Source organism: Carassius gibelio, chromosome B5, assembly GCF_023724105.1.
Source record: "Carassius gibelio isolate Cgi1373 ecotype wild population from Czech Republic chromosome B5, carGib1.2-hapl.c, whole genome shotgun sequence".
Taxonomy (NCBI): domain Eukaryota; kingdom Metazoa; phylum Chordata; class Actinopteri; order Cypriniformes; family Cyprinidae; genus Carassius; species Carassius gibelio.
Window position 1 is genome coordinate 5387337 of NC_068400.1, and position 14820 is coordinate 5402156.

At 38.6% G+C, this 14820-nt stretch overlaps 1 long non-coding RNA gene across 6 annotated transcripts in view; it reads right to left on the reverse strand.

The window, feature by feature from the left end:
* The window catches only part of LOC127958721 (uncharacterized), a 30630-nt gene that overhangs the window by 14555 nt on the left and 1255 nt on the right, over nucleotides 1-14820 (reverse strand). For 5 of the 6 annotated variants that reach the window (XR_008154120.1, XR_008154117.1, XR_008154122.1 and 2 more), the window contains 2 exons: nucleotides 14718-14796; nucleotides 13782-14575 (listed from right to left, as the gene is read on the reverse strand). This is a non-coding gene — a long non-coding RNA (uncharacterized LOC127958721). Of the gene's footprint in view, nucleotides 1-11562; nucleotides 11686-13781; nucleotides 14576-14717; nucleotides 14797-14820 lie in introns of those variants that run through there. The other variant, XR_008154121.1, reaches the window with a different exon arrangement.

The window sequence follows — 14820 nt, forward strand, 5'->3', positions numbered from 1 at the left end:
CACACAAATCAATAAAATCACTAGGGGTGTGGACGGATAGTCGAACATTCGAATATTCGTTCTGCTCTAATTATTAAATAAATAAAAATGATATTCGAATTTCAACATATTTTTGCTTGCCATAAACAAAGAAGAAAAAAAGCCCACAATAAAACCTAATTCGGTCACTTTCTGTGATTCTCCGCGGCATATTTGAAGATGTATGCAAGCAAAAAATAATTAATAAATAAATAAGAACTGCGATCTTCTACAGTACTTCAAAAATGCTGTGGATAATCACAGAAAGTGACCGCATTCTAGAACATTGTTGCGTCATCTCTCTAGCAACGAATAAACACCGTTAACTTGGAGAATGCAGTGAAAACTCCTCTTCTCGCGTCTGCCCTAGACCCTCGGCCCAAACATCTTCGGTTTCTCGATGAAAACATGAGAGAAGTAAGAAAAAAAAACTTTTCTGAATATTATCAGAACATTGATGCGAATGGTGCCGATGCAGCCGCTGCCACCAACGATGAAGAGGATGGAATGCCCACTTGTCGGAGAAGGCTGAGCCAGTTCTTCAGCGATGATTACAGAGAGTCCAGCCGAGGCGAGCGGGAACAGTTCTTGCTGGAGCCATGTATTCCACCAGATGAGGATCCCATTCAGTGGTGAAACGAAAACACGAAGCGCTTCACTAAATGTATTCGCTTAGCACACCGTTATTTGTGAGTCCCACCAACGTCTGTGCCGTCAGAGCGCGTTTTCTCCACGGCCGGCCTTATTGTTAACAGACTAAGGAGCCGACTTTCATGCCTGTGTTTACATGCCCGTGTTTCTTAACAAGAACATGTACAACAATAGAAAAAAAAGCAAAAAAAGATTTGCTGACAGTTTCAAAGTTAAGTGTAAGCTACATTCTCTATGTGACGAGTGGGACGGGGCCGAGAGATGTGGGAACGACACCTGTGACCCACTACCGGTCTCAAGTCCCACAGAGGAGATGGAAAGATATAAAACTGGAGCGAAGACAGTGAAGGACGAGAGAGGACCAGGCCTGGGCAATATTTTATGTTTGCTTTTTTTTGTGCGCACCAGTCTTCCGTGAGGGGCTGGTGTGCTGTTTTGTGTTTATTTTTGTCATTAAAGTTTCATTTTGATTGTGCACCGGTTCCCGCCTCCTTCTTCCGGATGAATAAGAAGGTTTTATTATTACACTCTACAATAGCCTAATTGTTGCAGGCTGCTTTATGTTTTTTTCTTTGTTCATTTTTATTTTTATTTTTTTTTTGGTTTTAATCTGTACTTTTTTTGTTAGCACGCATTGTTAAAGGTTTTCAGCTACAAAACACGATGTGTAATGTTCAAGCTTATTGTGTGTAAGCTTGTTCAAAAATGACAGAAACAATAAAAGTTTCTAAAAAAGAACATCTGTCTCAGTAAACGTAATTTACATAAACGAATATTCGTTTTTTGTGAGCTCAAAATTATTTGAATGTGATATTTGCGGAAAACGCCCATCCCTAAAAATCACAGCACACTAACAACTTTTAATAGCAAAATAGCTTATAAAAAAAAAGAGCAAATAGACCCACAACAGTCAACCAGAGTTTAATTAAAGTAAAAATCCAAATATTTATATATATATATATCTAAGTGAGTGAAGTGACATTCAGCCAAGTATGGTGACCCATACTCAGAATTTGTGCTCTGCATTTAACCCATCCGAAATGCACACACACAGAGCAGTGAACACACACACACACACTGTGAGCACACACCCAGAGCAGTGGGCAGCCATTTATGCTGCGGCACCCGGGGAGCAGTTGGGGGTTCGATGCCTTGCTCAAGGGCACCTAAGTCATGGTATTGAAGGTGGAGAGAGAACTGTACATGCACTCCCCCCACCCACAATTCCATCCGGCCCGAGACTAGAACCCACAACCCTTCGATTGGGAGTCCAACCCTCTAACCATTGGGCCACTGTCAGGACCGGGGCTCGAACTTGGGTCTCTGATGCCAGAGTCTTAATTTCTACCGCTGAGCCACAGGAGGTAGTTGAACCCAAATAGTCAGACGCCTTGTAAACTTAACTCAGAAGAGTTTATTTAACAAAAACAGCAAAAGGGAACAAAATATCCTTTGTATAGAGTTAGGTTATAAAACAGGAAAATCCACAGACCAGAACGGGTCAAAAATAGTAAAACAGTCTCCAAAACAAAAACTCAGAGAGAAAACTGCAAAACTATTCTCAGGAAAACAATTCAAAAAATACTTTCAAAGAATAGATCTGGTAACTAGAGCAGACTTACGGCAGCAACTTGCTTAGGAACAATAACAACCAAGCAAAGATACAAAGGAAGTGATCAGCTTAAATAGACAGCCCAGAATGAGAAACATGTGAAAACAATTACACTGATTACAAAATGCACAATGTTGACGTGAGTGCACATTGGGGACCTCTAGTGGCCAAAATAACACATTGCAACACAAAGGTTCTGACAGGCCACGACTTCCCCATATATATATATATATGGGGAAGTCTCTGTTTCTCCTCGTCTCGTTGTCGCGATGATAACCACGCATACGCATTTTAGGCATTCAATAAATTATATTTAATATTTAATCCTTGTCTTCTATATAAGTGCATTGTTTTTTGTTTGAAGGTATTGAAACTGATACCGTTGCTAATTTTAGATCCCACAGTATACCATATTACCGTATTACCGCCCAAGCCTAGTGTCAGCTGCATGCTGCTGAATCTACTTTCAAAAATCTATAAAAATAAAAGTTTTAGATTACACAGACCACTTTCACCTCATATTGGTTGGTACACCTTGCCACAATGTCAGCTGCATAGTTTCAGGACAGTCTGATGTGTAATTTCAAAATAACAGCCTCCCAAATCTCAAAAATAATCTGTTGCATCTCTACTTTCAAAAATGTATATTAAAAAAAGTTATAGATTGCACAGGCCACTTTCACCTCGGATTGACAGTACACCTTGCCACAATCTCAGCTGCATCGTTTCAGGAGAGTCTGATATGGAATTACAAAATAAGAGCCCCCCAAATATCATAAATGAGATGCTACATCTCTATTTTCAAAAACCTATAAAAATAAAAGTTATAGATTGCACAGACCACTTTCACCTCAGATTGAGAGTACACCTTGCCACAGTGTCAGCTCCATCGTTTAAGGACAGTCTGATGTGTAATTACAAAATAAGGCCCAATACCAATTCTACACTTTAGCCCTTCCACTTTCCCTTTTCCCCCTTCCCCTCCGTTTCTCGCGTTCACGTGAAGGGGTAGGGGTGTCTCAATTCTCTTTTAGTTGGAGGGGTAGGATTAAGGGGAAGGGCTAGATAGCCCTTCAAATGAAGATTTTTCGGGACCACACTTCAAACGAAGGGGTATGAATTATCACGGCCCAAGCTGCTACAGCGAACAAAAAGACACATAAATGTACGCTTTGTTGGCATAAATAAAGATTTTAACGAAAAGTAATCATTTGTTTTATGTAACATTCAATTGTGAGTTCATTTTAACGGTCATGTTATTCAAAAAATGTTTGCAAAAAATCGCTAATATTTGCTAACGTAATATCATTACAGACTGCATGACAGTGCCACAGCATATGTCTGATCAGGGCGCTAACTGCCATAGACTAATCGCCCCAATAATTAGAAATCGCTAAACCATTTTCTCAAATATTGCCTATTTGACAGAGAAGAGAGAGAGAGAGAGAGAGAGAGAGAGAGAGAGAGAGAGAGAAGCCCCTTTCACACTGCACGTCGGACCCACAATATTTCTGGAACATTGCCGGGTCGCCTTCTGTGTGAAAGCAACCACGTCCCGGGATTGATTACCGAACTGAACCCAGGTCGGGGACCCAGTAACATTGCGGGGTTCCACCCGGGACGAGCGCTGTGTGAACAAAAGCCAGATCTAATTCCGTGTCGAAGTGATGACGAGCGTTATCGTGCGACTCTTTTACCAGCTGTTTTAAAGGAAGATCAACGTTCGCGACGAAAACATATGTGCAAACTGTAATGAAGCAGAGATCAGTTAGTTCCTCACATTCCGCGCTGACGCCGAGATCGTTTGCTTGCTTCAGTGAAAGTATAACGTGCCTAGCGTTGTCGACTCATACATTACACGTCACGCGCTGATGTCACGTGTCGTTACGGGATCTTCAAGGGTTTTGTGTGAAAGCACGCACATATACCGGGTCATCACTGGCAGTGTGAAAGTGCAAAATCTAGCGACCAGGGAACAATTGCAGGAACACTTTACCCCTGTATTTGCCGGAATGGCAGTGTGAAAGGGGCTAGAGAGAGAGATGGAAGTTGCGTTTATTCGCGTCTGTGTGTTTATCTTTTTAGAGTGAGTTTACTTAAAAACAGCGATTGTATCCTCTTTTCGCTGGAAAATATAATGTAGCGATTCAGTATTTAAACTGTATTTAATAAAAGTCATGGGGCAGCGTTGACAAGTTTATTTTTTCCTGGATGTGTGAGCTGCGCGATTTCCGATATGTGTGTGTGTGTGTCAGTAAGCAGCTCATTAATACAGAAAGATAATTAAAGGCTCTAATGACCACCAGTATATGTGTGTATTGAAAGAGCTAGATGACGAATGATGGCGTGTGACGTCATGGTAGTGGTGTCCCAATCCTTAGGGGAATATTTTCTCCCCTACCCCTTGGCACTCTTTCAAGGGACAAGGGGAAGGGGTATGCGGAGGGGTAGGGGAAGGGGAATAAAATATTCTATTCTATAAAATAGAACTGGGATTGGGCCTAAGAGCCTCCCAAATCTCATAAACAAGCTGCTGCATCTCTACTTTCAAAAATCTATAAAAATAAAAGTTATAGATTCCACAGACCATTTTCACCTGAGATTGAGAGTAATCCTTGCCACAATGTCAGCTGCATAGCTTCAGGACAGTCTGATGTGCAATTACAAAATTACAGCCTCCCAAATCTCAAAAATAATCTGCTGCATCTCTAAATTCAAAAATGTATATTAAAAAAATGTATAGATTGCACAGACCACTTTCACCTCATATTGAGAGTACACCTTACCACAGTGTCAGCTGCATCGTTTCACTACTGTTTGATGTGTTATTACAAAATAAGAGCCCCCCCCCCCCCCAAATCTCGTAAATATGCTTCTGCATCTCTAATTTAAAAAATCTATAAAAATAAAAGTTATAGATTGCACAGACCACTTTCACCTCAGATTGACAGTAAACCTTACCACAATGTCAGCTGCATTGTTTCAGTACTGTCTGATGTGTAATTACAAAATAAGAGCCTCCCAAATCTCAAAAATAAGATGCTGCATCTCTACTTTCAAAAATGTATTTTAATCCCACTGTGACGAGTGGGGCAGGGCCGAGAGCCATGAGAACGGAGCGAAGCCGGTGAAGTTAATGAGAATGAGCGACACCTGCACCACTTACCAGTCTCGAGTCCCACGGAAGAGCTCCTGACGGATAATTGGAGCAGTACAACATTGAAGGATGAGAGAGGACCAGACACTTGTGGACTATTTAATTATTACAGTTTTATTTGAATGTTCACCGGTTATCGCCTCCTTCCTCCCGACTTATGAATGTTCTTACACCCATCAATTCACTCTATCAACAAATTATTACACAAACATATATTACAAACATTCATTGCCAAAGAAGGTGGCTGTTCACATAATGCTGTATCCAAGCATGTTAACAGAAAGTTGAGGGGAAGGAAAACGTGTGGATGAAAAAGATGCACAACCAACCGAGAGAACCACTGAATCCCCACTGAAGCTAAGCAGGGCTGAGCCTGGTCAGTACCTGGATGGGAGACCTCCTGAAAAAACTAGGTTGCTGCTGGAAGAGGTGCTAGTGAGGCCAGCAGAGGGTGCTCACCCTGTGGTCTGTGTGGGTCCTAGCGCCCCAGTGTAGTGATGGGGACACTATACTGTCAACAAGCACCGTCTTTCGGATGAAATGTTAAACCGAGGTCCTGGCTCTCTGTGGTCACTAAAAATCCCAGGATGTCTTTCGAAAAGAGTAGAGGTGTGACCTCGGCATCCTGACTAAATTCGCCCATTGGCCTCCGACCATCATGGCCTCCTAACAATCCCCATATCTGCTGATTAGCTTCACTCTGTCTCCTCTCCACCAGTAAGCTGGTGTGTGGTGGGCGTTCTGGCGCACTATGGCTGCCGTCGCATCATCCAGGTGGATACTGCACACACCAGGGGAGGATGAGGAGATACCCCCTGTCTATGTAAAGCGCTTTGAGTGCATAGAAAAGCGCTACATAAATGTAATGAATGAATTAATTAATTAATAAACCGCAGCCTTATGAGGATTATTAAGCAAAATCGCTTCAAGAATTTGAGTGAACTTCACAAGGAATGGACTGAGGCTGGGGTCAAGGCATCAAGAGCCACCGCACACAGACGGGTCAAGGAATTTGATGAAACACGGACAACGTCAAAGGCGTCTTAGCCGGGCTAAGAAGAAGATGAAGTGGACTGTTGCCCAGTGGTTAAAAAGTCCTCTTTTCAGATGAAAGCAAGTTCTGAATTTCATTTGGAAATCAAGACCCTAGAGTCTAAAGTAAGGGTGGAGAAGCTTATTCCCCAAGGTGATTGAAAACTACTGGTGCTGGTTCATTGTGTTTTTTGAAAAACCAAAGACACTGCATCCGTTTACCAAGAAATTTTGGAGCATTTCATGCTTCCTTGTGCTGACCAGCTTTTTGAAGATGCTGATTTCATTTTCCAGCAGGATTTGGCACCTGCCCATGTGGAAGATTTTTATTAATAAGATTTTACTCAATCAAGTATAATCAAGATGAATATAGTCACATATATGCATATGTGTCTTATTCCATCATAATCATATACCCTTTGTGTGAAAGGAATGTGCCTACGTCTGAAAAAAACATCCTGACCACCACAGATAGAAAACTCTTTTCTTTACCTTAGCAAGTCTCAGGAAACATCTGGAAAAACATGCAATGGGCCTCTTTTCTTTACCATAGCAAGTCCCTAGGGAGGTATCAAAATTGCAAGCATAAGGAAAAGTCTGACTATTTGGAAACGCCCTGTATAGGGTATATAATGAGATGCTACCTAGCATTCGGGAGATCTTCTCACAAAGAGGATCTCGGCTTTGTTTCTCTCTGAAATAAAGTCCATCTTCTGGAAACGAAACCCCGAGACTGTGTGATTCCTCAGATCCATGGCAGACAAAAATACACTACACCCACACTGCCAAAAGCACCAAAAGTTGATTAAATGGTTTTGGTCAAGTCAAGTCACCTTTATTTATATAGTGCTCTAAACAAAAAAGATTGTCAAAGCAACTGAACAACATTAATTAGGAAAACAGTGTCTCAATAATGTAAAAATGACAGTTAAAGGCAGTTCATCATTGAATTCAGTGATGTCATCATTCAGCTCAGTTCAGTTCATGTAGTAAATTAAGTGTCCCCAACTAAGCAAACCAGAGGTGACACCGGCAAGGAACCAAAACTTCATCGGTGACAGAATGGAGAAGAAACCTTGGGAGAACCCAGGCTCAGTCGGTGGGCCAGTTCTCCTCTGACCCGATGAAGCCAGCAGTTCAGTTCAGGCTGCAGCAAGTCAGATTGTGCAGAAGAATCATCGGTCTCCTGTGGTCTTGTCCCAGTGGTCCCAGTGATAAAGACTGGATCTGGTGGCTATGTTGACCTCAGAATAAGAGAGAAACAGACTAATCAGACTAATATTACCGTAGATGCCATTCAAATACTTAGGTGCTAAACCATTCAGGGCTTTATAAGTAACAAGCAAGATTTTAAAATGTGTACAATGTTTGATAGGGAGCCAGTGCAGTTTTGACAGAACTTTGCTAATATGGTCATATTTCCTGGTTTTTGTAAGAACTCTAGCTGCTGCATTTAGCATCTAGGAATACCTGAAGTTTGTTTATTAGGCATGCAGAACAACCACCCAATAAAGCATTACAATAATCTAACCTTGCGGTCATAAAGGCATGGAATAACATTTCTGCATTTCATATTGAGAGGATAGGCTGTAATTTAGATATATTTTTTAGATGGAAAAATGCAGTTTTACAAATGATAGAAATTAGATTTTTAAAGAAAGAATTGCTATCAAAGAGCAAACCTAGGTTCCTAACGGATGACGAAGAATTAACAGAGCAGCCATCAAGTCTTAGACAGGGTTATAGGCTATTACATGCAGAGTTTTTAGGTCCTATAATTAACACCACCTTTTTTAAATCGTCTATGCATTCCGTTTTTTTTTAATTGGTATGTTTCGACAGGCAGTGAAGAAATATAGAGCTGAGTATCATCAGCATAACAGTTAAAGCTAACACCGTGTTTTCTGATGATTCTAAGGTTAACATGTAAAGTGTGAAGAGTCATGGCCCTAGTACTGAGCCTTGAGGTACTCCATACTGCACTTGTGATTGATATGATACCTCTTCATTCAATGCTACGAATTGATGGCGGTCATATAAGTACGATTTAAACCATGCTAATGCACTTCCATTAATGCCATAAAAGCTTTCTAGTCTATGCAAAAGAATGTTGTGTTCAATAGTGTCGAACTCAGCACTAAAATCCAGTAGCACAAATAGAGAGATACAACCACAATCAGATGATAAGAGCAGGTCATTTGTCTCAGTATTATGATACCTTTTCTAGTATCTTGGACAGAAAAGGGAGATTCTAGATAGGTCTATAATTAAGTAGTTCTCAACTTTTGGGATCAAGTTGTGGTTTTTTGATGAGAGGCTTAATAACAGCCAGTCTAAAGGTTTTGGAGACATACCCTGATGGTAATGAGGAATTAATAATAGTCACAAGAGGATCTATGAATTCTGGAAGCACCTCTTTTAGTAGCTTAGATTGAATAGGGTCTAACATACATGCTGTTGGTTTAGATGATTTAACAAGTTTATACAATTCTTCCTATCCGATAGTAGAAAATGAGTGGAACTGTTCCTCAGGGGATCTATAGTGCACTGTCTGATGTGATACTGTAGCTGAAGGCTGCATTGTTACAATTTTATCTCTAATAGTATCGACCTTAGAAGTAAAGTAGTTCATAAAGTCATTACTGCTGTCATATTGGGAAATGTCAACACAATGTGCTTGACTTCCCAGAAAACTCACAAGACCTGAACCCTATAGAGAATCAATAGGATATTGTCAAGAGGAAAATAAGAAACCAAAAAAAAAAAAAAAAAAATGCAGATAAGCTGAAGGCCACTGTCAAAGGAACCTGGACTTCCACTCCACCTCAGCAGTGCCACAAACTGATCACCTCCATGCCACGCCGAATTGAGGCAGTAATTAAAGCAAAAGTAGCCCCCACCATGTATTGAGTACATGTACAGTAAAGGAAAATTAAGAAGACAAACAATTCACAATTTTTCTTTTTATTGTTCTTATTAAGTATAATAATTTGTTGAGATAGTGAATTGGTGGGTTTTTGTTAAATGTGAGCCAAAGTCATCACAATTAAAAGGACCATAGACTTAAACTACTTCAGTCTGTGTGCATTGAATTTAATTACAATACACAAGTTTCACAATTAGAGTTGAATTACTGAAATAAATTAACTTTTCCATGATATTCTAATTTATTGAGATTCACCTTTATATGAAAGTTTTGGCTTTTATTTTGTAATACCACATCAGACAGTACTGATATGACACATCTGACACTGTGGGAAGGTGTACTCTCAATCTGAGGTTGAGTTAGTCTGTTAGTCTGTATTTTTTATAGATTTTTTAAAGTAAAGATGCAGAAGCAGATTTAGGAGGCTCTTATTTTGTAATTACACATCAGATAGTCCTGAAACAATGCAGCTGACATTGTGGCGAAATGTACTCTCAATCTGAGGTAGAAGTGGCCTGTGCAATCTATCATTTTTTTAGATATATTTTTGAAAGAAGAGATGCAGCATCTCGTTTATGAGATTTGGGAGGCTCTTATTTTGTAATTCCACATCAGACTGTCCTGAAACGATGCAGCTGAGATTGTGACAAGGTGTACTGTCAATCTGAGGTGAAATTGGCCTGTACAATTTATAACTTTTTTAATATACATTTTTGAAAGTAGAGATGCAGCAGATCATTTTTTAGATTTGGGAGGCTGTTATTTTGTAATTACACATCAGACTGTCCTGAAACGATGCATCTGACATTGTGGCAAAGTGTATTCTCAATCTGAGGTGAAAGTGACCTGTGCAATCTATGACTTTTATTTTTATAGATTTTTGAAAGTAGAGATCCAGCACCATAACTATGAGATTTGGGAGGCTCTTATTTTGTAATTAGACATCAGACTGTCCTGAAACGATGCATCTGACATTGTGGCAAGGGGTACTCTCCATCTGAGGTGAAAGTGGCCTGTGTAATCTATAACTTTTTTTTAATATACCTTTTTTAAAGTAGAGATGCAGCATCTCATTTATGATATTTGGGGGGCTCTTATTTTGTAATTCCACATCAGACAGTCCTGAAAGGATGCAGCTGATATTGTGGGAAGGTGTAATCTCAATTTGAGGTGAAAGTGGTCTGTGCAATCTATAACTTTCATTTTTATAGATTTTTTAATATAGAGATGCAGCATCTCATTTATGAGATTTGGGGGGGCTCTTATGTTTGTAATTGAACTTCTGGTACGATACTTGGACATTTCCAATCTGGGAACACTGGTTCTCTTCCAGCAAACGCTACTTTTTTTCCCCAACACACAGTCCGTTACTGTCTGATGCTGAATACCAAAATAAAAACCCTCTAATACTCATATTACAAAATAAGAACAGTAATACATGCTTGCTGCATCTCTAAATTTGAAAAACTATAAAAATAAAAGTTATAGAATATACAGAATGCAAAACTGCGATTTCTGGTAATAAGAAGTCAATAAATGCATTTATTTTATATATTTATACAACACAACGACATATGTAGCATGAATATGTAGTTATAGCGATGTTGTTTTTAAAATATCAAATCAGGTAATTTTTGAGGATTAGTGTTCAGTTACCGTTATTTTAAAAACTTATTTCAGGCTAACGTTAAGTTGTATAAACACAGGTTGCGGTTGCCTTTTTACGTTACATATTGTTCTTTTTTTTTCACTGATCTCATGTTAACTAATGTCATATTGATGACTTTCAGATAGTACAGAGACAGGCTGTTGACAGTTGATTTTCAGCTTTGCACTGCACTATATTGTTAGCAGCAGCAATTAGCATGTTAAGTAAATGTAAAATGAAGCTTATTGTTTACAATTCTTACAATTACATATATTAATATAATTATGTACTTATTCATATACACAATATATTCAGGCATACTCGTATACAAACATGTACACTGCCATTCAAAAGTAATGATGCTGAAAATTCAGCTTGGAATCAAAATTGAAAACAGTTATTTTAAATTGTAATTATATATTACGGGATGACCTTTTCTTTGTATTTTTATTGAAATAAATGCAATTAACTATTTACAGCAATTCATGAATACATTTCTAATAAATTTAATAGCATACCAAGCATTTTGTATGTGTCCTTTCTTTCATGTTGTCCTTGCATAGTCTCCACCATGGTTTGCTGTGCTGCATGGGGATGCTCCACTCGGTCAGAGGAAGGTGTGCGAATGTATGGCTTCCCTGCTGACATGGAGAGGAGAAAATAATGGTTGGATCAAGTCAGCAGCAGCCATCTAAATATAAATAAAAATTACAACAACAACAAAAAATTGTTAGGTAATTATACTTAAATTTACTTAAACCTGAGCTGAGACATTGCAGGGAGTCATCAGTGTTACCTATAACTGTGCATTTAATATGTGGGTAAACAAAAAAACAAAACAAAAAAAGTTGTGTGTGGAAACTAAACTCAAGTCACTCTGCAGGCACATTTTGAGGAAAACCAATTTGTCATGACCAAAAAATTAAAGAGTAGGCTGAGACCAGATGCTATTCCCACAATCTTTGTGGTCAAAGTAACTGTTGGGGAGTAACTAGTTACATGTAACGGCGTTACGTAATTTAATTACAAAATAAATGTAACAGTAATCAATTACAGTTACTAAGAAAAAATGAGTAATTAAATTACAGTTACTTATGAAAATTGTAATGATTACAAAGAGGATTACATTTGAATATTTACACACATCCACATACAGCTTATTTCTTTCCCAAATTGCACTAAAACATGTGTCCCATAATCCGTAGAATTCAGTCATAAAAATGGAATTCAGCCTATAACGCGGATGAAATATGCCACATTTTGGATGAATGAATCAAAAGTAGGTCAGTAGGCCTACACTTGAATAAAAACGCGATATGGACTGGTGTCTGTGAATATTAAGCCGCAAAAAGACTGAATATGAATCCTGCACGTTCTGCGTTTCTGTGGAAATCAGGCGCTGACTGGACTTTGGGAGAACCGGGACTATTCCCGGTGGCCTGGCAGACGATTTGGCCCTACTTTGATATTGTTATTGTATAATTGCAGGCCGAACATACTAAAGCGATTATTTCCGAATCCGCCATTCGATAATTAAATCTCTAATAAATCATGAATCGGTTAGTTGTGACTGGCCATGGTTGGTCTCGCACGCTCTCTGCGCCTCCGCTGAACGGTTTGGATCAGACTCCGGAGTAATCAATGCGAGAGAGAGAGACCAGAGTGAACTGTGTAGCGCACAGCTGGAGCAGAGAAGCGACACTTCTGTTCAGGGTTTCAGGTGCAGGTCAGTTTCATCTGTAAATATGCTAATGTAGTTTTGTCTTTGTTTAATTAGTCAAGTAGCAGCAGCAGCACATTGCTCACACTCACTCAAAATACTGTATAAACGACGTCATTATTATCTATTGTAATGTTACAGTAGTAATATAGCAGACAAATCATCATATTTCCTTAGGAAAATTAATGTAGCCTATGGTATGGTACTAACCGTGGTTTAACATGGAATTTGTTGTAAAAAATAAATACAAGTGGTAATTCATTTGCCAAAAAACAAAACAAAATACACCTACAACATGGTAAAAGTCAAATAAAAATCTTCAGTATTAAAGTCATGAGAGAGATGGATGGATAATGGAAGTGAAGGTGCAGTTCAGGAGAGAACTCTTAATTATGTTGCAAGTCCCCCAACCTAAGGATTCAAATTTTTCATGTCAGGTCCATAAAAAAAAATAGGGTTGTCCATGTTTCAGAATGGGTTGTGGGTGTATGAGTGTGAGATTTCCCAGCCTATTTCTTTATTTTTATTTTGAGAACCTATCATCATATCATATACAAAGAGACAGCAGTGTTTCAAAAAGACACCAATGTTTCAGGAGTTTAGTACACAAAATAGGACACATGCTTATTAGATAACCGTATTTAAGTTGATGTATATGCTTTAATTTTTTTTTATTAACTATTTTTCCCCAAACCATTGTTAGATGCAGTTAGATGCCTGTACACTGTAAAAACTAAAGGTTCCTGGAGGCACCTTTTGGGGTTCTTCACTTCGCCACACCGGCGGAACCCTCTGAAGAGCTTCTAGGCACCACTCTAAATGGGGGTGGTTCTCTGAGGAACTTTCAATGGTTCCTGGAGGAACCCTTTTATTAGGATGGCCAGGAACCACCTGGGGTGCTTCAAGGCACCATTTCCCTAATTTCAGTTCTTCACCCCCTCCCCCGGTTTATTTATTTTTCCTGCTATTGACATTTTTTATGATTTAAAAAAACAAACTGAAAAAATAAAACAAATGCATATAAAACATAGTTTATTGATAAGCAACAATATCCATAATCACCTTAAATAGTCAATACTGCACATCACAATCCCATTCATGGACACATCAGTGTTAATATTGCTATAAACAAATATAAAACAACAAAAAAAAACATTTACACCTTGGTAAAATTATAAACAAATAAATGTGACTCAATTATCTTAGAACTTTAAAAAACATTTAATGTACCTGCAACAATGATACAATTTAAATTAATAAATTCAATTCAATTTTAGACACAATGCAACTAATAGTAACATTTTCTTTCCTGTTCTAAATTATGGAAACTGATTGGAAGAATTATCACAGGACATTTTAAGAAATTGATAAGCCTCAAGATAGCTTAATAAACCAGTTTCTCAGCAGCGGAAGTTGTTATAGTTGGGTTAACTTCGAGAGCAGTGAATGGGAGAGTATCACAAATATTTTTGCATTCTCATTTACTCAAATAACAAAACAAAAACTCTAAAGATAGCATTTTCACAACTTTCAATCAAAGGAAAAAATCTGACAGAGACTGATAACAGCAGTCAGAAGATAAAACAATGTCAAATTTAGCATTCCTCCAAAAGACTCTGGATTTGAAACACCCTTGCATTAGCTATTTTTTTTTTAGTAATTTGATACAAATGTGATATAATACAAAGTATAGCGTTATTAATGCACATAATTTTTAAAAAATCAAAATATTAAAAAATGGTGAGGATTTACGATGCTGATGGCCGCTGAAACACATCATCAGTCTTATGGAAATGGTCCATGGTCTCCTCCTGAATGGCCAACAGATACAGCAGAAAAACAGTGCGCTTTAGTGTACTTTTAATTGCTTTTCTGTATAATGTTGAACAGAACACAGTTACTCATAGTAAGGTGAACTCATGTCGGCAGGTTCATCAGCAAGAAGCTCCTCACCATCAGGAAAGACTGCAGTGCTGCTCTCACCAAATGGGTCTCCTGCTATTACCACAGCTGTTCTGAGATTATGTGTAGGCTGTTCATTGAAAAAAAGAGTGAT